Source organism: Ambystoma mexicanum, chromosome 3p (genome assembly GCF_040938575.1).
Source record: "Ambystoma mexicanum isolate Mex_15411 chromosome 3p, UKY_AmexF1_1, whole genome shotgun sequence".
NCBI classification, from domain to species: domain Eukaryota; kingdom Metazoa; phylum Chordata; class Amphibia; order Caudata; family Ambystomatidae; genus Ambystoma; species Ambystoma mexicanum.
Genome location: NC_090925.1, coordinates 117,017,273 through 117,041,925, shown reverse-complemented (window position 1 = coordinate 117,041,925; position 24,653 = coordinate 117,017,273).

The window sequence follows — 24,653 nt, the reverse complement described above, 5'->3', positions numbered from 1 at the left end:
ATATAATTCCATGGGGGGTGACGCTCTCACATGTGGTAGTGTTGAATCGGCGTGTAGAGCGTCGTTTATCACAGCCATCTGACTGGCCCAGTAGTATGTCTGTAGCCTTGGTAGACTGATACCTCCTTCCCATATTGACCTTTCTAGAGTTCGAAGTGCTATTCTTGGGTGTCCGCCACCCCACAGGAGTTGCCTAAGTACACGCTCTATCTCCTGGAACGTCTTGGTTGGTATGTGCAGCGAAGCATTCTGTAGCACGTACAAGTAGCGGGGAAGTGTTAACATTTTGAACAGTGCAGCTCGCCCTAAGAGGGTCAGGGGGTGAGACTTCCAATGTTGCACATCTCTTGTAAATCTTTCCGTAATAGGTTGCAGGTTGTCGAATGTATAGTCGTTGAGATTTCTTGTAATCTGGACGCCCAGATATCGAAACTGTTCATGCTCGACTTTATATGGGCAAGACTCAGGGGTCTCGTTTCCCAGTTGGTTCAGTGCAAATAGTGTGGTTTTGGACCGGTTCACTTTAAGACCACTAAAGGTACCATATTCTTGTAGTAGCTGTGTTACCACTGGGCATGTTGTTTTAGGCTCTTGAAGGTATATCAGTAGGTCATCCGCATATAGTGAGACTCTGTCTTCCCACTCTGGTCCCCCGGGGATGCCTTTCCATGTGCGCGTGTCTCTCAGCCATTGGACCAGTGGTTCCATGGTCAGCGCGAAGAGGAGGGCTGATAGTGGACAGCCTTGTCGTGTCCCCTTCCCCAGGGCGAAGGATCGTGGCGTCTAGCTGTTCACCCTCACATCGGCCGTCGGCGCCTCGTACAGCAGTTGGATCCAGGTTAGGAATTGCTCGCCAATCCCCATTTTACGCATAATCGCCCAGAGTGCCTCCCAGTGGACCGAGTCGAAGGCCTTCTCAAAGTCCACCGCGAGTACTGCCATGGGGGTGTCCAGGGTCTGGGCGCGCTCAATGGCCAGGGGTAGTCTACGTATGTTCATTCTCGTAGATCTACCAGGCATAAAACCACATTGATCTGGGTGTATTAGGGATGTTATGAACTGTCGTAGGCGCGTTGCCAACAGTTTCGCCAGTATCTTTGTCTCGCTGTTAATTAGAGATATTGGTCGATAAGAGCCACATTCGTCTGGGGGTTTGTCTGCTTTGGGTATCACAACTATTGTCGCCTTCCTTAAATCCGCTGGTAGGCTGCCCTTATCTCAGGCTGCTGATACAATTTGAGTAAGTGTGGGGCCAGTTCAGTTCCGCCTATCTTCTTCCAGGTTTCAATGGGGAAACCGTTCGGACCAGGTGTCTTTCCAGACTGGAGTTGCATCATGGCTGCCACTATATCGTCTTCTGTGATTTCCATTTCTAGCCCAGCCGCTTGTTCAGCGTTAAGAGAGGGAAGGGCGATCTTTTCTAACACAGAGGTTTCAGGGGGAGTTTCAGGTGCTCTGTATAGTTTTTCATAATATTTTGCAAATTCCTCTGCAATATCTGCATCTGTTGATCTCGTTTCGGCGTTTTGTGTTGTTATCGCTCTTACTTGGTTGTGTCCCTCATCTCTTCGCTCCAGCCATGCTAGCATTTTTCCAGCTTTGTCCCCTGTTTCATAGACTCTGGCTCTCATCGCCCCATGTGCCTGTTTAGCATTGTCCAACGCAATATTTAGTAACTTTTATTGAGCTAGGATCAGAGCTCTGTTCGTGTCAGGAGTATCCTGGATTAGGTGTGCTTCCTCCGCTAGTTTGACATTTGCCTCTGCTTCTCTTATTGATTCCAGGTGTGCTTTTCTTTGTGCCGCGGTCCAGGAGATGATCTCTCCACGAATCACATGTTTGTATGCTTCCCACAGAATAATAGGGGAGTCTTCCGTTCCATCATTTAACTCGAAGTATGTTGTGCTAGTGTTTTGTAGATGTTCTAGCAATTCCGGGGACCCTAGATGGTAATTATTCAGCCTCCATACCGGTGACGGGATTGGTTTATACGTCGTAATTGACATTAATAGGGGGGAGTGATCCGAGATGCCTCTTGGGAGGTACTCTGCCTGTGTCGCCTTGTGTATTATTGATGCTGGTATAAAGAAATAGTCTAGCCGCGACAATAATGCGTGTACCCCAGAGTGATAGGAGTATTCTTTGCCTTCCGGGTGAAGGTCCCGCCACACATCCCTAATTCCAAAAGCTTCGACAAAGGTGGCCAGATTAGTTCGGCGATTGGGGTCTCTACTGCGCAGGTTTGTGCGGTCTCGGATATTGTCCATTACATCGTTGAATTCTCCCCCCAGGATTAGGATGTCTGAGGTGTCCATAGTGATCAGTGGCGTGATGTCTTCTATCAGCATGGCTTGCAGTGTGGGTGGGGCATAGATCGCCAGTAGGGAGACCGTTTTGTTCCAGAGCGTGCCTGTGACATGCGTGTACCTACCTCCAGTGTCCTGTGTTGTGTCCGTAAGGGTAAAAGGAAGTCTTTTATGTATCAGTATTATTACTCCTCTGACTACCATTGTGAATCCTGCTTGTATTGCTGTGCGGTAGTTGGACCGCTTAAACAGTGCGTTCCCGCTAGGTGGGTTTCAGTTAGGAAAGCAATATCTGGGCTGTGTCTATTCAGGAATTGCCGCACTAATCGTCTCTTCAGACGGCTTCCTAGACCATTCTCGTTCCAGGTGTGGAGCTTTAAGGTTCGGATCTTAGTGTCTTGCGGAGTCATTTAGGCGTACGTGGGTGTAAATGACAGTAACGTTCTTTGGGGTCTGGCCATTGTGTTCATTTGTACCATGGCAGGGAACAACGGTCTAGGTCGCACCAAAATCTGTGTCTCAAGAACTTCAATGTTCCATTGAGTTTGTCCATCCTTTAAACATAAAAACATATATCCAACTCCCCCTTCCCTATACTTCGCCCCCAACTGAAGCATCTGACGCCCCATTGCAACTCAAATACAAATTAAACAAAAACTGTAGATTCGCAGCTCATTGCTCGTAAGTTCCCACCGTGCTCCAACACAGGGAGGCAGGGGGGGGGACTTTCCAGGGGGAAGGACGGGGCTTCCACCTGTTCTGGCCGCTTTTCTATGAGTCTCTTCATGGCTGTTACAATCATTACAATCATGTAAGCAGAATGACATCAATGCACAGTACCTTACACCTTGCTCATTGGGGCCTTCAGAGTTCCTGATCGTTCATGCCTCAGGTGTCAGTCTTCTCTTTCTTGCGGTTGCGGAACGTTGCTTGGCGGTTGTCGGTCTGGCGGTTCATGTCTTGGTCGGGCTCGGGGGGCTCTTTTTCTGTTGCCTCTTGTCTTGGTCCAGTCACCTTCAATGTGTTGCTCTGCCCACTTCCACGCATCTTTGGGGTCAGTGAAGTGGACTGTCGTGCCTTTATAGTATATTTTAAATTGGGCGGGAAATAGGAGGCCGTATTTCACATTCAAGGTTTGCAACTGTTTTTTGAGTTGGTCAAAAGATTGTCTGGCTTTTTGCACGTCTCTGGTATAATCTGGAAAAAACGCTATCTTCGATCCATTGTATGTGAGGGTGCCTTTTGCCCGTGCCGTCTAGAGCAATGCGTCACGGTCTTGATAGTTCAATAGCTTTGCTATCACTGTGCGTGGGGGGGCACCTGGTACTGGGCGACCTGTCGGCACGCGGTGGGCCCATTCAATTGAAAAGAAGTTGGAAAATGTGTCTGTTTCCAACATGTCTGTGAGTAGCTGCTCCAGAAATAATTCCATGTGCGGGCCTTCAACTTTCTCTGGCAATCCCAGGATTCTAACATTATTACGCCTGGATCTTCCCTCGCTTTCATCGACCCTCTCCTCCATGGTTTTTAGGCGGGTCTTAACTCTAGCCAGCTGTTGTTCTACTTGCCGTAGGCCGTCCTCCGTCCCAGATATGCATTGCTCTGCTTCTCCGGTATGGGACGTCAGCTTCTGGAGGTCATGCCGGAGGAGGGAGACGTCCATGCTGATGCCATCTATTTTTTGCTCCTTCGAGGCTCGTGAGTATGCTATGGTAGCCATGATATCTTTTAACGATATTGTGCCTTCTGCTTGTGGTATAGTGTCTGGTAGGACTTGTTCCGACTGGGTGGTTGCTGTCGGCATCGTGAATTGATCCATACTGCTCTGGGAGATTAGTTTCCTGGGTTTATCCTTGCCCATGTCATACGGCAATTGTGAGGTGCTTCCGACTGAACGGGTGCACAGTTTTGGGGTTTCAGGCCGGCTTGCGCAATATTCCTTCTGCACCCTCCTGGGCCGGGGGTGACTGATAGTTCGTGGAGGTGTGGGTGACTGTTGGTTAGGCTTGTGGGCAGTCGCTTCCAGGCATAGGTCGCTGGTCGCATGTCTATCACAGTATGGTACTCCTTCGCCCTGGTACGTACTGACGAGTGCGGCCATTTCGACCGTGTTTTCTGGCTGCCCTGTAATTTTACTGATTGCACTACGGGCCCACGTAGGCACGGGTCTTCGCCACTCGCACCCACAGGTCGGAGTCTCTGGGGGGTCTATGGCGTCTCCCGAAACGGGTTATGAAGCCAGCGGGTCACGAGCCATGCACCTACCGGGCCGCTTGGTTCTGCACGCCGTCTGGGCTCCTTCTCTTGCAGGCTCTGTAGGATTGCGAGGGCCAGGGTAGGGCAAACATCTGGATGTCACCCTAGGTTGCCGTCTCCCTCTCGGGTCACTCTGGTGGCCCGACGGTGCACTGGGGGTTTGTCTCACCACTCACACGGGGACAGCGTAGATCTGCCGTTTTCGGGAGTCGGTGGGCCCGTTCTTCGTATTGTTCAACAGGTTCCCGCCTGGTTCGGTTTGCTGGCTGGGGTGTTCCACGGACGAAGTGAGTGCTGCTGTTCTGGTGGAGCTTCCACCTCGTCATGCGTGGATGCTATTCCTGCGTGCCTCCATTCCCAGCTGATCGCAGATCTGCGTCGGAGTGACGATCCTTCATTCGGCTACGATCAGACGGGCGTAGCCATTTTGTCTGCGTTTTCCCACTGCCACGCGGCTTGTTTTCCTCGGCTCCGAACTCACCTAGGAGTATGCGATTTTGGCCGGGATTTCGCCTGGTTGTGCCCGGTGTGTTTGTCTTCTGGAAAATGTATAATTTCTACAGGAAAGCCATTCGTAGCGGGCTGTTTCTACAGGATATCTGCCGCGGCCGCAGGAGCTACAGGGGCTCATGTCCTCATAGCTCTGCTGCTGGCCACGCCCCTCCCCGATATCATCACTTTTGACCTTCACCCCCCTACTACATCTCCTTTTCTGATATGATATAATATGGCAATTATAACGCGCCTAAACACAAGTGTTTCGAGGCGCGACAAGGCAAGTGCGGGGAAAGAGAGGGATGACAGAGACAGTGATCCTACTAGGCCAGGTGACATTGAGATCGTGCAAGTGCAGGGGAGGGGCTAAGGGGAAAAGTGCAGGGGGAAAGGGGAGGGGGCAGTGCAGTACATAAGATGACAGTAAAATAAATAAGGACAATAAATAAAAAGTGCAGCCAGCTGGTGGCAAGTGCAAGGGTAAGTGCAGACATCAGGTGTCAAGTGCTAGTAGGGGCTGTAGGGATACAGACACAGTCCCCGAGTGCAGGGTTGCCAGGGGGGCAGTGCAGGTGTGCAACTGGCAGCCGAGATCAGAGGGTGGCCAGGTAAACCAGTGCAGTTTCGGATTCAGCCAGGATATCAGCAAGTGAGAGGGGGAGAAAGCAGAAGCAAAGAGGAAGGTCTTGAGGTGCTTCCGGAACCGGAGATGGTTCTCCTCAATTTTTCAGAGAGGCAGGGAGGCTGTTCCAGAGGGAGGCCCTGGGAGAAGGAAGAGATTTACCACCAATTTGCTGCTTGGAAAAGCGACTAACCCTGAGGGAGTTGGAGACATATGAGCGAAGAGCTCGGGAAGGAAGATATTTAGGAAGATATTTACAATGTTATAGTGTAGTTATGTTCGGCAGCTGTGAACTATTTGGACCAATAAGCAACTGGATGCAGTTGATTTGCATGGGGGTCCTGTTGGGGCAGGACCACCCCATGGCTACACTGGATGCATCGGCACCCGCAATATAGGGTATTCTGGATAGACATGTTTCAGGTTGGGGAAGTTGCAAACTTTCATTTCAAAATCTGAAAGGACTTCTCTGCTTCCTCCGACCAGGCTGATTTATTCCCCGTCTTCAGAGAAATGGTGATGGGTCCGGTTATGGCTGGATAGTTTGCAAAAAAGCACCAGTAAAAATTGGCAAAGCCCAGGAAGCTTTGGACATCTTTCACTGTTGTCGGGGCGGTCCACTGTTGAAGTGCCTTAACCTTCTTAAGATTCATAGTGACTCCTTTGCCAACATTAGCATACATTCTGCAAAACACTGGCCAGGGCAATTCATATAAGCGTATCCTTATTAATGGTAACTTAAAGCAGAAACACCACTAGTGTGTGCCTAAAACACATCAAAGCCATGGAAATACGGGCGAGGAGCAGATGGGAAGCTGCGAGTGGAGACTGGAGAGAGAAGGCAGAGTGAAGGTGGCAGAAGCGGAGAGAAAAATGAGACAGAATGGAAGGCAGAAATCTGGAGACCTTTTTGAGGGAGCGACGAGAGAGACAGCCAGTATGGGCAAGGGAGGGCATGCAGAGAGGAGAGACACAGCCGGAGCTGGCCCGGGGAGACAAATTGAGAGAGATCTGGACAAGACGACGCAGAATTGGAGGTTGAGAGAGTTCGGAGACACTGGGAGAGGCAACACCAAATGAAAAGTGTTGCTAAGAACAACGAGCACCAAAAGAAACAAAAAGAAAGAAAAGGCATGCTCATCCTTACCTTTCCAGGCCTGCTGCCCTCAGCCCCACAGCCTTGTGTCACAGCAGTTCGCTAGGATCAACGAGCAGCTGCTGTCTGCTGAATGGAAGCAGGCAGCTCATCACTGCAGGAGCACCTCATCGTCTGAGCCGCACCTGCACATTTGTATGAGAGCACACTAGGGTATGTGTGGTTGAAATGCCCAGCGGTTCCCTCTACAATGCACAGACCGAGTCCAAATCCACGGGCATAATCATGCTCAAACCACACCCAGGCTGGCTGGCCTGCGTGTCATGTTCCCACATGAACTGATTATCTATCCTTACCCCAAGAAAAGTGGCCCTATGTCTTGAGGCCTGCTGGGGAATCCCCTACTGTCCCAGTGAGCCATTTCATGCCTGGCGTTTGTGTGTTCCTGGGGCCAACTGTCACAATGGATATCTTGAGAAAAGGTGAAGAAACTTAGCAGTAGACACTGCTAACTCTTAAAGTACAGCTTGCAGGGCAGCAGCCGTACACCACTTAACAACACAAGATGTCCTGGTGGAAAGTGCCTGTCGTTGAGGTTTTTATGTAGGGGTGAAGGGCATATATCCACTAATCGCTTAATCTAGGTCTCGGTGGGACCATGATACAGTTCTGCATGGCCTCATAAAATCCTGTTAGGAACCAGGATCTCACTTAAGAAGTTGTATTCCTAACCCATAACCCACTGAATCTGCTTAATAAGGAAACATCAGACAACTTGTATTCTGGCTCACACACAGAACATGGAGGCAAAGCAGGACATTCAATGCCACTAACACATCATTCAGTTTCAGAAGACATGAAATACTGCAGTTTTAGCAATGCCCACTCAATTACTGAACACGGAATGGAGATTCACACAATTCTTAGCGAAGGAGGAACCAACATGCTCTTTGTTGTCAGACGACTACAATGTAATAGCACAAAAATCCACCCCAACCAACTTCAAACCAATCAAAGTTAACTGGACCAGAAAAAGAAGAGGAGGCATCAATGTGGCACACAAAGAGCAGCTGAAAATATCAACGTCATGCCACATGGACTTTTTGGACTGTGAAGGACCCATGATCCACCTCACACTGAACCACCAAACCATCCTTCTATTACAGTGTATTTACAGACCACCATCATACAACCCATCCTTTGCAGAAGATTTTGCAGATGTAACTGCTAACCTACCAATGCAAAACAAACATCTAATGGTCCTCTGACACTTCAACATTTGGTTCACAGAGCAAACAGAATCAGCACCCCAGAAGCTTGAGCTCCTACATGGCCAGCTTTCACCTCAAACAATGGCCAAAGGAGGGATGCACACTGCAAGCCATACTCTCGACACAATAGTTTGTGAAGAAGGCCTAATAACCACCTCTCCACCCATTTGGGTGCTCTGTAGCAATCATCTAATGATAAGAGGAGTTGTAGGCTATTTTATTGTCAGTAGGCTTTAATTCAATGCTTACCACTGGTGCATTTAGCCCACTTTACAAAACGGCCCTAAAAATGTACCAACTTCGTACCGCCCTGTTTTTTTGTTAGATTCTTCTTTCAAAATGTTTGGTAGGAAAATCTTGGCTAGACTACAAGATTGGGTTGAAGGTAACACATTCTTGCTCCAACCCAGTTAGGCGTTAGAGAAGAATAGGCACCCAGGACCAGGTGCTAAATTTGTATCTTATAATCTCAAACTATATCTACCTAAATCAAAACTCAATTTCTCCCTTATGGATGTGAAATTGGCAATCAATAGGGTTATTAGGCAAAAACTGTAGTCCATCTTGGCCTCAATGAGCTGTCCCGATGAGCTAGTTAAGATTCTTGCCATGTTACACATGAACAACAAGGGATGTGTGTTCTCTGGAGGCCAAGGTCATTGTACAGAATGGTTTTCTGTTGATGCCGGAGTACGCCAGGGCTGTATGCTTGCCCCTCTGTTGTTTTCTGTGTATGTAAAAATCTATACAAAAGTTTGGTTGAACTTAGTGCAGATGTTCATAAATTGGGTGGCATGTCGATCGGGGGGGTTTGAATATATGGTGGTGACACTGTGCTACTTTCAAGAACCCTATGACCATTGCAAGCTTTGATTACTAACTGTTGGTTTTATTTCCAATGTGGACCTATCCATCCACGCCTCTAAATTGTCTATTTTGGTGTGTCAGGCTGGCTGTGGAAAATGTAACCTCCCAGTCTTTTTTCTGCGACCTGACATAGTTTAATTTTGCACGAGTTCCGATTATTTGCGATTCAAATTTACCTGTAGGTTGAATGGGACAGTGTTCACATATAGCGCAGTCTAAAATCAAAATGTCACAGCGGTGTGGAGATGAATTGTGTGATGCTACGTCATACAAAGCGGAGCCAGTAGGTATAATGCTGAGAATATATTTTCGAAGGCTAAATCGGTTGCTAGGTATGGTACAACTTTATGGGCAATGGCAGATGTGAAGGGCTTACAACTGGAAGAGCATAATTGTTTTAAGTGTTTATTGGGTTTACCAAACTCACCTCCTATATTTGCTATACACACAGAACTGGGGATGCAATATATTGAAGACGAGATTTGTATTGAGCCAATCAAACTGTGGATAAAGAACTATGCTAAATATGAAAGCCAGCTTGACTCAATTGCTTTAAATCATATTCAGAGAGCAGTGCACCTTGAAACATTCCTTGACATGTCCCTAGGTGCTTTCCTCTAACCTGAAGCAAACCTCTTACCAGAAGTGAGTCTAGCTAGAGTGCGGATGTAGGAAGTGTTGAACGTAGCGCGGGAATCCGGTGTCGGCTCTTCAAGAAGTCTCATGAAGAAGTCTTGTGCTGTGCTGCCTGAGCCCATGGGGCTGGATTTCAATTCAGACCTGTATATGCTTTGAGAGCCTTGTGACTCCCAATGTCCAGCTCATATCGTGTTGTGTGGTAAGAGCATGGCAAGTGCAATTATCACCCCGTACTGGTGCACGTTTTTCTCTTATTTTTGGTGAGAGCTGGAAGGGAGTTGCTTGGCAGTTGAGGACATGAAGAGATAAGGGCAGAGAGAGCTCAATGTTGGGAACATGTCCAGGAACAATTTGCAGTTAGGTATCGGGCAGGTTGGACCCTTTAGGAGCTTTGCACAATAGTGCATGAAGCGTCTGTCACATAGTGTGACAATGTTCTTAATAACTATTACGCGTTGTGGGGGCTGAGTGAGGCAGAGTGTCTGGTGTCTCGTGTCCAGAGGCGCGAAGGTGAGAGGCCATCAGGCTTTCACTGCCAGATAAGCCCCCTTACTGTCTAAAAGTACTGACATGAAATGCTCTACTCTGGCTTACAATGTTTGCCCTATAACACATCTGCAAGCAATCCTTTAAATCATGTCTGGGAAGGTATCCTCACATTCCGCGCTCACTTTCAAATACAAAATCCAAATCCGGTCAGAAGGGTGCCAAAAAGCGGAATTTATTAAGTATTCAAACCTCTCTGTGTGTTATTGGGTTATCCCTGTACTTCTATGTGCATATAACAGAAACAAATTAACAGCTTAAGTACCCAACAAGTAGTTGGTAGTGCATACATATAAGGTGGAATCACAAATAATGATTTGCTGTAGATATACTCTTATTTTGGTGACATAAGCAGATTCTAAAGACTAGCAAGTAGTCCTATCAAATCGTGATTTGGCAGGACATTATAAGACAATGAGAACGTCAACTGGGGTGGTACTCTGTTTGCGTATATCATGAGATATTTCCATAAGTGAATCGTTAGTCATAAAGACACATGTTTTGAAGAAACATTACAAGTCGCCAACACGTGTTTCAACCCTCTAGGGTCGTCTTCAGGGCGCATATGTGTTATGATGCTGCAGTCAAAATAATGGCATAGTCATACATTCATTATTTGAGTGATAGTAAAACAAACCATTCGAAATTTTTGTCAAACCATCAGAGGGAAAGGGGAGAGGAAAACAAGAAAAGGGAAACTTATATTAGTTCATGTTATTAGAGACCACGAGGAGTAGAGCTTCACATTGAATGATGGGTTTCCTTAGCTGGTGTAATAATTCAAATGTTCACACGTGCATATTAATACATCTAAAGTGATTAGCTCCATTGTAAACTTTAAGGCGTGATTGTGAGCCTAATGTATGTCAACCTACATAGTATACTAAAATGGGACATTTGGAAGCGTACCTACATCCAAACCACTATGCACATTAGTCTGATTTTCAAGAAAGCATAATGGTAGGTACCAGAACAGTCCAAGCCAATAGGAAGAGAGATTTAGATCACAACCAACTTGGTAATACTTTTCGTGAGCATGGGGTGTGATTCCATGCTAAATAGGAAATCTACACGCCTGGAGAGGTAAAGGATAAATGAGAAATGTTTAGTCGGATTGGCTGCTATTTTGAAACTTGTATTAAATGGTGTTAATGAGTTAAACACCAATGCTGTGATTGCTTACCTGCCATTTGATGATACTTATTTGTAGTGCGTACACTATGAAGATTTAAATGTCGTTTGACAAGGGGGTGCTGTTGCATGGCATCGAAAAAGGCCTCAGCCTGAGAGCGCTCTGCTGGAGGCTTACGAATCCTGTTCCACCGGAGGCTCACAACATGCTACATCTGCTTTAATTAGCTGCCTTGCTGCGGCGGAACATCCTGGGATCACTTGGTGTACAGCTTGGGGTGAACTGAGATGATTTGCGGCATTCGGCTCCGGGGCCTAGGACAGCTTTGGCCGCATGGTGCTGGTGTGCCCTTCCTCCCGCTCTGTGGAGTCCTGTGTGGTGGAGGTTCCCTGGTGGTCCCGTGGATAGAGGAGCCGCTGCTGCGAGGTGGAGTGGTGCCTGGCGTGGGCGCGGGCGGCCCGCGGCTCCAACGTGTGCCGTCCGTGAGTCTGGGAGTGGTTCCGTTGCCGGGGCCGCAGTGCTGGTGCCCCTCCTTGAAATCAGGATGGAGATGGCCTGCGGGGATCTCCCGAAGTAGGTCCGTGTTGGACTTGCGGTCGGCTGGGGCTGGCTCTCCCTGGAGCCTGATAGGAGGTGGGGGCGAGGAGGCGAGGGACCTGTGGAGGTGAGTGGTGATCCCCCCTCCCACCCGACATATACACCCAGCGGAGATTGCTGCGGGCTTGGCACCGGTGCCAGCTCCCGCGGCAGCACCCTACAGTGAGTGATGTTGGGTGTTCCTGCCCACTTGGACTCGGCTTTCTGGGACCACATGGGGGGGGGCATTGGAACTTTGGGGCAATTTGCGCTGCCATGTGGGGCTCCGGCCCTGTGGGGGAAATGGTGATGTAACCCCATTGTTCCCTGTCCCTGGTGTGGAGCGGGTCCCCCCCCTGTCTGTGGAAGCTCTGGTAAGGGCAGTTTCTTTTTTTTTTTCTCTCTACTTGTGGACTGGTGGCCACTGGATTACCTGAAGCTCTGGACCGGATTTATGGTGGGTTGGACTGTGGGCTGGACTTGGGGCTCTCACCCATCTGCCCCGGTTAAATAGTAGTCGCATGATGCGAATCGGGCACAGGCACTGACTGTTACTCTCTGTAACCCCCCCCGGAATGGGTAATCAGAAACGGCAATCCAAGTTGGATCAATTTGCGAAGGCAGACAGTTCCTCTGCCTGCCAGGAGGAGGACCCTGGGGATGCCCGCATTAACATATCTGCATTAAATCAAGCCCTGCTGGCCCTCAAGGGAAGTACTGACAGCCTGAGGGCAAGAATTGATGCCCTCACCTGTAAGGTCGATGTATCGGTGGTACAAATTGAGAAACTGTGTGGTAGGATGGAGGAGGCAGAGCAAAGAATAGGGGAGGGGGGGGATAAGATATCCGTTCTCCAGAGAAAGGTGGCATCCCAGCAACAGACAGTTAAGAAAATTACTGCAAAAAACGATGGCCTTGAAGGCAGATCGAGGAGAAACAATACAAGGATTACAGGGGTGGCAGAAACTACTCACATTGACAATATGGAGCTCTTTGTTGAACAGCTACTGAAAGAGGTCTTGGAAAACCCGCCAGTCATTAATATGTTTATGGTTGAAAGTGGTGGCTAGACCTCCTCCCCCGGGGGCCCTGGAAAGCTTATAGCTTAAATTTTCAATTACAGATATTGTGATACCCTGCATCGCGTGGCATGAGAAAAGAAGAACCTGCATTGGGGCTCATCGACAATACGCTTATTTCCTGATTTTAGCCAGCAGGTGCAAGATCAGAGGAAAACATTTCTAAGTGTCAAGGCCATCTTGCGGAAGAAGGGGATTCACTATTCCATGATGTATCCCGCTAAACTCAGGGTGGTATAGGATGGCAGGGTATCCTTCTTCACTAACCCTGAATCAGCTGAGAGGTTTGCCTTGAGCATTCTGGACCCCATGCCCCCTGCTCCGGCGACCCTGTGACCAAGAGGAGGCCAGCGTGTGCATATGGCTGTATAATGGTGCACAGCCGGACTCGATTGACGGCCGATTAAGATATCCCACCGCTATATGATCATAACATGTAATAGTTTTCTCTGGGGGGTGATCAAAAGTGTCATGTAACCATTGTATTGAGCTTCCAAGCTTTTTGAGCCGCAGATGCCGCCAGCTCCCCCCGAGCCCAGCGGCCACTTTGCTAGGTTTTGATTAATGTTTGAGGGGTAAAGGGAGGCGGCTGCAGTTAGGGGGCCAGTAGATTGGGGCATCTGGTGTGGGAGGAGGGTGGGGTTCGGGGTCTGTTTTGCTACTCTGTTAGCGTTATTTGTGAGTTATCGGGGGGAGGGGGAACCCAGGTTGTTGCATATGCAGATGGAGACCCGAGAATTGAATTAAGGGTGGGCATTACCCGTTTTCTAATCGTCCTTGGCCTAATTATATACCTGTCAGTGTTCACTCCCGGACTCGAGCATGGATGTTTTGTTACACTTGAATCTAAGGGATGGGAGGGGCGGGTTTTCTCTTTAGGAAGGGCAACGCTCTATGAGCGTCCTGGTCAGGTTAGACACTCTCATGGCCTTACATCAATTGACATCTCAGTGGCCGCAGTTCCTTCAAACAATACCCACAGAGCCAGATCATGAGTGTCTCCACTGGGCCAGGTCCCCCTGTTACCTCCGATATAGTCTTGCTTACATGGAATATTTGTGGCTTTACTAACGCAAAAAAGGCGCAACTCATATCCAACTACGCAAGGAATCACCAGGTTAATGGATTATGTTTGCAAGAGAGACATTTAGGGAAAGGTCACAAGCTCCCTGCCCTGTCTGGCTGGGGGGTCCACAGGTATGAGTCCTCTTACGCTACACACTCCCGGGGTATTGTAGCGTACATACACCGCTCCTTGGGATTTAAACTTCACAAACAGGTGGCGGACGGGGAGGGATGGTTCTTGTTGGTGGCCGGGGAGATTGCGACCCGATCTGTCCTATTTATAAATGTTTATAAAATGGGATACGAGGTGGTGTGGGTGGGGGATTTTAATGTAGCCCTTTCCTCCACATTGGATAGATCGGTGTTGACCCAAAGGTCGCTTCCCCGCGCAGCACAAAAATGGCTGTCCATATTCCTTGTCTGATGTCTGGCGTCGGTGTCACCCTGACACCCGGGAATTCACGTTGTACTCTAGTGTGCATGGGAGTTCATCGAGGATTGATTATGGGTTTATGTCTCCGGACCTGACCCGTGTGGTGGACAGGGCAGTGATTCTCCCCCGTACCCTTTGGGTTCATTCCCTGGTCCTGGTGAAATTCAGGGGCCACCCATCCTACCCCAGGCAGCTTCGTTGGAGGTTCCGGGCCAGGGCATTGGAAGATTTGGTGTTCCGGGAGAGGTTGAGTCAGGCCATTATAGAATTCTTTCAGTTCAACGCAGCATCCATCCCTAGTCCAGGGGTAGTATGGGAAACATTCAAGGTGTTCCTGCGATGCTGGTGTGTGTCACAGGAGGGGAGGGGGTCCTTAAATGTATTCGCAGAGCCATTGCACTTAAGGAGAGGGAAATTAAGAGCTTGGAGCTTCTCCAGGAGCGTGCAGATTCTTCAGATCTTCAGAATGATCTTGCAGCGAGGAGGTGGGAGATCCATGCTCTGATTGGTGGAGAGGAGCGATTCTTGGGTGACCCGATCGCTGCAGCAAGATATGGGGAGGGAGATCGCCCGAGTACAACCCTTGCCTGGGCTATTAGGCAGGAGAGTCGACTGGAGCCTATATTAGAAGTGAAGCCCCAATAGGGTGCACCTACCAGGGATGTGTTGGAGATAAATGAGGTATTTCGCAAATATTATGAGGAGTTGTAGCACGGCTGGGCATGGTGATATCATGCAATTTCTTGATAGGGTCGCCTTGGGTTGGCTTGATTCAGAGGTGGGTGGGCTTCTTAATGACCCCCCCCTACGGAAAAATAATTTTGTACGGCGATAAAATCACTCCCGAATGGTAAGGCTCCGGGAGCGGACGGGATATCGGATGAACTATACAAAACATATCCTGATTTGCTTATCCCCCATTTATGTAAAATGTTTGAGGAGGCGGCCTCCTCAGGAGTGCTCCCGGAGTCCACACGAACAGCCTAGTCACGGTTTTACTCAAGCCCAATATAGACTCCATAAAGTGTTCTTCCTATCGCCCCCTGTCACTGATAAACACTGATAATAAAATAATTGCAGAGTTACTGCCAACTGCCCAAACAGAGGACCTTAGAGACTTTCTTTGGGCCACTCGGGAGCACCACTTGAAAACCGATGTGCAACCTCTAAAGATCACGCTCAAGGCTTGGGATCACCTGGCAAAGTGGTTTGGGATGGGTCCGTGGTATTCACCCATGATGGCCATATATACGGTCCGTGGGATCCCACTTACATTTGAGTACATCTTCATCCGGCACTTTCAGAATTTGCGCATCTACACCTTGTGCGATGTGGCACCTCAAGGGAAATGTATAAAGTGGGACGACCTCAGGGCCAGAGGGGACTGGACTCCTAATACCCCAGAGGCGGCCTGACTTTCCTAATACCCCAGAGACATCCTCAATCCTAGAGCATACTGTAGCATACTGTAGCCCCGCCCTCTCCTAGAAAGGTGATATCTGTAATAATGTGAAACCGTTGGTAAGTTGAGACACTTTTATTATTCAAGCCCGAACACCGTAAACACCATCTCCTCTCCCTTCTTCCTTTCAAACCCCAACTGCCACCCCCAGCATGGAACACATGAACGTTCTATGTTAGAACCTTTTACAATGGCTCGTGGAAGCACGAGCCACTACTACACATCTCCCCCTGTAAACTTCACAATTGACGATTCATTAATATAACATAAGATAAGGAATATGGGAAGTAAGGAAGAAACAATAATAGGCAGTAACAATATATACATACGATTTCTAATTATCTAAAGTCAAAATTAGTCATCTGCAAATTCTAAAACATAATCCTTATACTTTGTAGGAATCTTCTTTATTCTGGCAGGGCGACCATTCACCCTGTTGGAAACTTCCTCTTCCTCCACAACCCTTGTTTCCACATCAGTCGGGCCAAGAACTCTTTTATCAGAATCACATGCAGAAGATTCATCCACCCCTTTTGCACCAAGTGCTCCATTTAATGGTGCAACTTCAGAACTGCTCAAGGGAGGCACCTCCATACTTGCATCCCCCATCCAACTATCCTGCCCGTGCACTGTCACAGCCCTATCACTCTGTGGGGAAGCCACACGCTCAGATGTACCAATTCCAACCGTAGCACCGCCTCCCTCACAACACTGTTCCTCAGTATCCGCCAGCTTTCCCTTAACAAGGACCACCCTCCTCAAACTCCATCTGCTACCATCTTGCAATTTAACATATCCATGACCTACTTTGGTCACAACAGATGGTTTCATATATTTGGATAAACCCTTTGCTACAAATCTTGGATTTTTCACCACTACAATATCACCTACTCGCACACGCAAGGGTTTCTTTTTGGCAAGCTGAGATTCCCAAAAACGGGATTGTTTAATGCGCACTTTGTCAAGAACTTCCTGCATGTTGATGCGACTTTGTACACCACCCCCAAGAGCGGCCACACGGAGTTTAGATCCTGGTTTCCTACCCCTCATTAATTCAAACGGAGACACGCCATTAAATGACGAAGGGGTAACTCTATAAGCTTTTAGGGCCTCAGTCACTACACTGCACCACGGCAAACCATTTGCCAGGGCCAACTGAACCGCCCCTTTCACAAACCGGTTCATCCGCTCCACTAATCCATTTGCCTCTGGATTGTACAAAGCCACCCTATGATGACGAATTCCTAGTTTGGAGAAAAACTCTTGCATGGCGACTGACACAAATTGGGGACCATTATCGGTGACTACTCCAGCAGGAACCCCTTCCCTGTCAAACACTGCCGCCAAAAAGTCAATCACCTTCTCAGTGGTAACAGAGTTCAAGGCCGTGGCCTCCACCCACCTAGATGTATAATCAACTAACACTACAAAATATCTGAAACCTCCACCCAAGGTGTCCATGGGACCCATAATGTCTACGGCCACCTTTGACCACACCTCTTGCGGCACTTCCACAGGCTGTATGGGCTGGGGCGACGTTGATTTACTCTTATCACTGACAGAACAAGCCACACAATCCTTAACTACCTTCTCAACCTCCTCATCCATCTTGGGCCACCAATACCCCTCTCTTAGCCTTCTCTTCGTCATAGACCTACCGATGTGCCCTTCATGTGCTAACTCCACCAACTTGGCTTTGAGACATTCAGGTGGTATTAACCTGGTACCCCTTGCTACGCCCCACGGACCCACAGACAGCTCAGTCCATACTTGTCCGAATGATTTGTCAAATTCATCCATACCAGCACCGGTAGCCAGAGCAGCCTTGATGCGGTTCAACATGGGGTCCATTGCACACTCTCTACCCCATTCCTGCTCATTGACAGCCGGACACACCTTGGCCACCAACACATATTCATCACTCGTCATAGCCTGCGTTTCATTTTCCGCACTTGCATCTTGGCGGGGAAAACGAGAGAGACCATCTGCAACCATATTTTTAGTACCAGGTAAATACTCCACCTTGAAATTATACTCACTCATCATTGCCATCCAGCGCATCACTCTAGAAGATGCCTGGAACAAACCCTTAGATGTCAATACATGCACTAGGGGTTTATGATCGGTGCGTATAGTATATTCTACTCCCCACAAGAATGTTCTAAAATGTTTGGATGCCCAGATAGCAGCCAAGGCCTCTCTCTCTATGACTGCATACCTACGTTCTGCCTCACTCAGAACCCTAGACGCGAATGCAATGGGGCGATACGCTCCATCAAAATTCTGTTCAAGAACCGCCCCCACCCCATACTCGCTAGCATCCACTGTCAAAACCGTCTTCCTAAATGGAGAAAAGGAAGCTAACGATGGAGCCTGGTCCACCTGAACCTTCAAGCCTTCAAATTCAAGTTGGCACAACTCTGACCACTCAAAACGTACCCCTTTTTTGAGCAACGCTCTCATGGCCACTGTCTTGTCGGAGTATGCGGGAATAAACCTACTATAATATTCAGCTAATCCCAAAAAGGACCGTAATTGATCTTTACTGGTGGGTGGATATACCTCACATAACGCCTTCACCAATTCAGCCTTGGGATGTATCCCCTCAGCATCCAGTGTGTGACCTAAATAAGTAACACTCTCCACCCCTATCTTACATTTACTCAATTTCACTGTCAGGCCACTCTTCTCCAAAATGCTCAAAACTTGTACAATCCTCTCATTATGTTCCTCACGTGACCTGCCCCACACCAAGATATCGTCCTGGAAATATTCCACACCTTCCACCCCACAAAACAACTTTTGCATTACTCGCTGGAAAACAGCGGATGCAGATGCCAACCCAAATGGCATACGCCGGAAACGAAAAGCTCCAAATGGCGTAATGAACGAAGTAAGATGTCTTGATTCGGTGTGTAAATCCACTTGGTGATAAGCAGAGGACAAATCTAAGGTGGAGAAATAAGACGCCCCCCCAACAAGTGAAAGCATTTCGTGTATATTAGGTAAGGGATGCCTGTCTATCCAGATGCTTGAATTTAAATCTCTTAGATCTACGCACATCCTCATACCACCATCGGATTTTCGTGCCAATACAACCGGGGCTAACCACTCTGAAGATTCTACCTCCTCTATTACCCCAGCTTCCATCAATTTTTTAAGTTCTATCTGGAGACTTTCACGCGCCATGATAGGTACACGCCTAACTCTGTGCACCACAGGAACAGCACTCCTCTTGAGCACGATCTTGTGTGAGAAACCCCGCAACTTGCCCAGGACAGAAGAGAAAACTGCTGGAAACCTCTCTTGGAGAGTATCGGCCGTCAATGCGCTCCCCTCACTGGAACCATCTCCTCTTCCCTCGCTCACACACAAAACAGGGACAGCTTTGCCAGGGCGAACCTCCATCTCCAGGGCAGCCTGCTCATCCCACCCAATAACTGGATCACCCTTACAAGCTATATACAGCTTTCCTCTGGTTTTCCGGCCATGAAACTCAATATCAACCCACTCATATCCTAATACTTCAATCGGAACACGGCCATACGCACAAGGATTAATATCAGACGGATTCAAACTTGACACTTCCCTGCGGAACTTGGATTCGTACATCTCAGGCGAAATCATGGTGTAAGGAGAACCTGTGTCAACTAACACACTGAGGGGAACTCCATTCACAATAAGGGTGGCCCACGCACTTTTTCTCGACGGTCCCACACTCAACAGCGCACCTTCTTTTGGAAGCACATCTGCCATAACGGAGGGACTAACATAGCCTACAACCGTAACATTACTGTCATCTTCTGCAGAGTCCACCATCCGCACCACCTCCTTTTGTGGAATAGCCTTACACATCCGGGCAAAATGTCCTCTTCCCTTGCACTTTCTGCACACTACGGCAGAAGCAGGACATTCCCTAGCTCCAGCAACATGACCCCTCCAACCACATTTCTTGCAGAAATCTCTGCTATTCTGCGTCACTCTTTGATCCTTGTCCCTGGCCCGATTTTCTTCATTCTTGCGAGGCTGAATCATTTGTACAATTTCCGCCTTTTCCGTCACTTCCTTGACGCTCTTCCTTGACTCCTCCAGTGCGCGAGCTATTTCTAGCACTTTCTCCAACGGGGGATCTTTCTCTGTCCACAATCTCTCCCTAACCTTTGAGTCACTAGTCTTCATCATGATCTGGTCACGAATGTATTCCTCTGCCATGCCCTTGAACTTACACGTAGAGATGAGAGTACGCAGTGCCGTCACATACGAATCAATGTTCTCTCCAGGACCTTGCGCTCTTGAAAAGAAATGATACCTCTCAAGCACAATGTTAGCTCTTTTTCCGAAGCGTGTCTCAAGCTTCTTAAGAGCCGTCTCAAATGCCAAAATCACTGCCTCCCCCCCTTCTCCATCTCCTTCGCCTGAAGACACAGCCAAAACATCCTGGCCAGGAAGGTGCCTGAACACCCTCAAACCCTCCGTACCAAGGCAATTCAGTAGAGTCGCTTCTTTGTCATCATCAGACATTCTGGAACCACCTGACGCTCTCAGGTATACCTTGAAGGAGTCCACCCAAAGCTCCCATGCAATGGGGGGCTCCCCCGGATTGGGAAGGAAAGCTGGGGGAGGGCGAGCATTGCTGTGCTGCATGGTCACTGGAACCGACATAGCCACTGATGGAGGCCAAAGGAGCGAAATCAGCAAAAACTCTGCGTACTTCCCTGACAGATAATATCCGATAAGGTACCTTGTCCTACACGGCAGACCAGTAAAGACGATCACTCCATACCAAACCCCTTTTTGCAGAAATTCGTAATACGAGTTGCACCCTTTGGTCAACAGGCAAGTACTAGTCACTCCCTTCTCCTTGAAAGTTGTGGTAACAGAAATTTGCAGTTCCCCTAACAGCTGCACACAAGGAGTTAACTTCTTCTCCTAGCCAGTCAATCAGTGCAGACACGCCCACCATGAGTAGGAAACCTCCGGCCCCCCTTCCTTTAATCGTGGGCGGAGCCGAGCGGCGTGACTTCAATGGACAGTCCACACCTTACTAGCTACAGGGATCGCAGGCTGTGCCCCCTCCCAGGGTCCACCTCTCACCTGCACCAGTCCTTACTCCCTTCTAGCAGCACGGCTTAGCCGCACCCTCCCTCAAGCCGCGCTCGACCTCCTCCGGAAGCGCGGCTCGGCAGGATCCTCTCCGGAGGAACAGCGACTGCACTTCCTGCCGTGCGCCGCACTCGACCTCCTCCGGGAGCGCGGCTCGGCAGGATCCTCTTCGTTGGGACAATAGCCGCTCAGCCGCATACACGGCTGCGCTTCCTGCCGTGTGCCGCACTCGACCTCCTCCGGGAGCGCGGCTCGCCCGGCAGTAGAAAGCAAGGTAACGCTGGCCCAGCTGACGCCAATCACGTCGGGGCCGCGCTCGACCACGTCCGGGAGCGCAGCCCGGAAAACAGCTGAAACACCAGATGATGATACGGCACGGCAAGGCGCGTGGGTCAGGCTTGAAGATCCTCGTCGCCAGTGTAATAATGTGAAACCGTTGGTAAGTTGAGACACTTTTATTATTCAAGCCCGAACACCGTAAACACCATCTCCTCTCCCTTCTTCCTTTCAAACCCCAACTGCCACCCCCAGCATGGAACACATGAACGTTCTATGTTAGAACCTTTTACAATGGCTCGTGGAAGCACGAGCCACTACTACAATATCCTCCTTGTACAGCTTGGCTCGGGGGCTTGGGTCTCCTCCATCTTCCTCATATAGGGTCAAATGGGAAGACAGTTTGGCTCGCTCACTGTCTGAGTCTCAATGGAAATTCATAATAGCTCAGATTAAATCGATTTCCAGCAATAACAGATTTCGCTTGATTCACTTCAAATTCTTACATCAACTGTACTACTCTCCCCTTTATTTACACAAACTGTTCCCACTCAGGTCTCTGAATTGTAAGAGATGTCATCAGTCCCCTGCTGATTTTTACCATGTAGCCTGGTCCTGTTCCCAAGTCCAGACCTTTTGGGTAGCAGTTGCTGAAGTGATGGAACTGGTGTTGCAGGCCCTGATTCCTTTCACTCCGGAAACATGTGTACTGGCGTGGGTAGAACTACATGTAAACAGTGATAAAAGACTATTTGGTATGGCCGCTGTGGTCGCCAGGGCACTGGTGGCTGGCGCATAGGGGGCATCCACTGCGCCTTCATTACATCAACGGGTGAACTGCATGGCGATGTATGAGCGTAGGGAATCGCAATACAACCAAGCGCTCCCTCTTAATAGCAGAGCCAAACACTACTGGCAGGCCTTCAGAAGCTACATGGCTCGAGAATAGGACTCCAAGAGCCTCCTCTTGTTGCAAGACAATGTGGGAGTCACCTCTGGATTATGTTCACGATTACCTGCTCTACAGTCTGTTTAAAGTCTGCGTCGTACTGTGGGTCCGTTGGTGTTTAGCTTATTATTGTATTAGGGTACTCTAGGCCAAGTGTCTTCTGATGTGTTGAGGGCACTCAGAGGTGCCATGCTGCATGTATATGCAACCTGGTGGGTGTTCTGTGGGGGTGGAGGTGTGGGGGTGGGTTTCTGTCCGGAGGAGGGATGTTGTTAAGCGTTCTTTTTCTTTATGTTTTACTTGGCTATGTTTGAACTGTTGAATGTTGTGCAAGTAAAAAAACAAATTAAAAAAAAACAGTTGAAAAAAATGTCATTTGACAAATATCTTGAACATGAAAAAGATTTTAAGGTGTGCCGGTCCAAAGAGCTATCTGTAAAAATATAAAAAATTAAACCAATGCCATTACATTTTTATGCAGACAAAGGGAATATAATCAATGTGCAGGATCGTCATGTCCTATCTGCTTGTTTGAGTATAAAGAAGAATAATGCAGCAGCCTACACACACCAAGTGTAGCGCATCATTGCGAGCATCCGATTCTCTGCTCGATTGCAGACCGAGAAACACTGTACACTGTTGCTGGAGCAGGGGGCGTTATCTCTTGTTGGCCTATTAGCTATGTAAGCAGCAGAAATCCCTTCTGGTCACGTGACGAGTCACGTGAAAGCAGGTTGGATAGCAACTCTTCAAGCGCCAGTTGCCTGGTGACTTTGTTATATTTAATGAGCACAATTCTGAAGTTATCAAAGCAGAGAGCTGAATCGTTTTCTGTTAGCTAGATTCACATACGCGTGCTTGGTGCAAGTAAAGATAATTGTACGACATGAAAGTAATCTTAACGGTCAAATTTATAGTTAGATTGGGAAAGGTTTTTTTTTTATATCCCAACCGGAAGGTAATAAAGAGAATGAGGTAAAAGCCATGCTGTGTCTGGGTGATGGTGCAGAGCCAAAAAAGTCTCCAAATATGAAAATAACACTTTGTAGTGTATTGGTGAAACAAAACATGGTTACTTGTAAATAGCCACTAAACATAAACAGACTCTGGTTTTGCAAATGATCCATGCATGTGCTAACTTGTGAAGGCATATGAAATTCAGAAAAATAATATTTATGGAAAATATGGCATATGGGTAGCATGTTAATATAATCATAAAAATAAATTCAGCTCGTGTTCCTGGTAGGGAGCAAGTTGTAAACAGCGTAATTTGCATATAATGCGTGCCTCTTGTCGTTGCAAAGTAAGTTGTCTGTCACCTCCTCTCGCATGGGGTTTGATATGTTTTAAGCTGATGAATCTGATGTCCTTGCAATGATCTGATTGGTGGTGAGTTTGCCAATGCATGGCAAACGGGAGTTTGGCATCCTGGCTATTGAGAATGGCAAAATGTTCACGAATCCTGACTTGCAATTCACCGATTGTACTGCCAATATATATCTTCTTGCATACACATTGGATCCTGTAGATTATGAATTTAGAGCGACAATTTATAAAGTCTGTGATCTTGACTTGTAAAACGCCATGGCAGGTGAAAACCTTCGTAGGTGATAGTGCGAATTGACAAAAATTAAATGTGCTACATTTGTGGAAACCAACTGGTTTGGTAGTTTCAGATAACCAATTCTGCTGTCTAATGGGGTCAGATCTTAAAAGAGAGGGACTAAGTAGATTTCTCAGAGTTGGTGCTTTGGTAAAAATGATATTAGGTTTCTCAGAAATATATTGTGCAAGGTCTGAATCCAAAAGTAAAATATGCCAGTGCTTTTACAAAATATGAAACAAAAACTTGCAATCTTGGGAATATTTAGTGATGAAATTTACATGTGCCGGAAAAACTTTAATGTGTCTCTGTTCTTCCGTCTGAATTAACAGATTAGAGCGTTCAACTTGTTCTATATCTTTGACAGCCTTATTAACAACCTTCCTTTGGTACCCTCTTTCTTTAAATCTGGCTCTAATCGACTCACAGTCTTGCAAAAATATGTCATATTGACTGCAATTTCTTCTGGGTCTCATAAATTCCCCTCTGGGGATGTTATAAATGACACTTTGTCTATGACTACTAGACACGTGTAAAATTGCATTAACCACAGTTTCTTTCCGGTAGGTGCGAGTCTGAATAGAATTGGATACAATATTGATTTGCAAATCTAAAAACATAATTTCCGTAGCATCTATATGGCCAGTGAAACTAATTCCAAAGTTGTTTTGATTCATATATTGCATAAAGGAGTCAAAGTTGTCACGATTCCCAGACCAAATAACAAAAACATCATCTATATATCGTTTCCATGTTGTGATATAGTGACGAAACTGATTGTTTAGAAAGATATGGAGGGCTCCAAATTAGGCCATAAAAAGATTGGCTAAGGAAGGGGCATATTTAGCCCTCATGGCAATACCTTTTGTTTGGGAGT